This window comes from Salmo trutta, unplaced genomic scaffold (genome assembly GCF_901001165.1).
Source record: "Salmo trutta unplaced genomic scaffold, fSalTru1.1, whole genome shotgun sequence".
NCBI classification, from domain to species: domain Eukaryota; kingdom Metazoa; phylum Chordata; class Actinopteri; order Salmoniformes; family Salmonidae; genus Salmo; species Salmo trutta.
In genome coordinates, this window is record NW_021822911.1 from 4,489,374 (window position 1) to 4,490,621 (window position 1,248).

Below are 1,248 nucleotides of genomic sequence, written 5' to 3' on the forward strand. Positions count from 1 at the left end.
TTGTGGTAGCCATGCTGGTTAAGAATTGACTGAATGACACATGGTTGAGTTGCGTGATTTTCACTATCTGCTGGTTGGCCATATGACAATAGCTCTAGGCTGTTTTTAACAACTTCCGGTTGTCACAGGAAGCTCTTGCTCCACACACGTTGTCTTGGGGTAGACATAAACAGAATCCTGAATATGAAGTCTCTACCTTAAGAATTGACTGAATGGCACATGGTTGAGTTGCGTGATTTTCACTATCTGCTGGTTGGCCATAGGACAATAGCTCTAGGCTGTTTTTAACAACTTCCGGTTGTCACAGGAAGCTCTTGCTCCACACACGTTGTCTTTGGGGTAGACATAAACAGAATCCTGAATATGAAGTCTCTACCTTAAGAATTGACTGAATGGCACGGGGTTGAGTTGCGTGATTTTCACTATCTGCTGGTTGGCCATATGACAATAGCTCTAGGCTGTTTTTAACAACTACCGGTTGTCACAGGAAGCTCTTGCTCCACACACGTTGTCTTTGGGGTAGACATAAACAGAATCCTGAATATGAAGTCTCTACCTTAAGAATTGACTGAATGGCACATGGTTGAGTTGAGTGATTTTCACTATCTGCTGGTTAACCATATGACAATAGCTCTAGGCTATTTTTAACAACTTCCGGTGGCTCCAGGAACCTTAGAATCGACACAGGTAGACCTCACAGTAGCCTGATGGATTGTTATAGAAGACAGGTTCATAAGGCATTCATAACCCACATAGGCTTCAGGTTGAATTTTGGAGAATAGTCTATGTGTTCCTATGGGGAGAGAAGTCATTGCGCACAGTTTGATCTAAAAACCTTCTTTTCACTGTGAAGGGTTAATTCCACAGGGTCAAGGTTAGGCTTGCACAGATCGGGAGGACCTCAGGAAGGCTCCTGGTTCCTCTCCATCGCTCGTTGTGTTGATTTCATCATGTCAACTTTGGTGATATTTTTTGCTGTTGAATCATATTGCAAATACGCGGATGCGCATTTGCAATATGATTCAATGGGCATTTAGCATCACGTATTTCGCATGCTCAAAAATACTGCAGAAATGCATAATTGACTGTCCCGATGAACTGGGGATGGCCGTGCAGTGACTATGGTTCCTCTCCATGGCTTGATGGTGACATGAGAGAGGTGGGACAGTCATTTTTTTGCGATTTTTGAAAAATGTCCAAATGACTAGGGGCGCCCCATACTGGATGGGCACTGATGGAAGGTGCTCC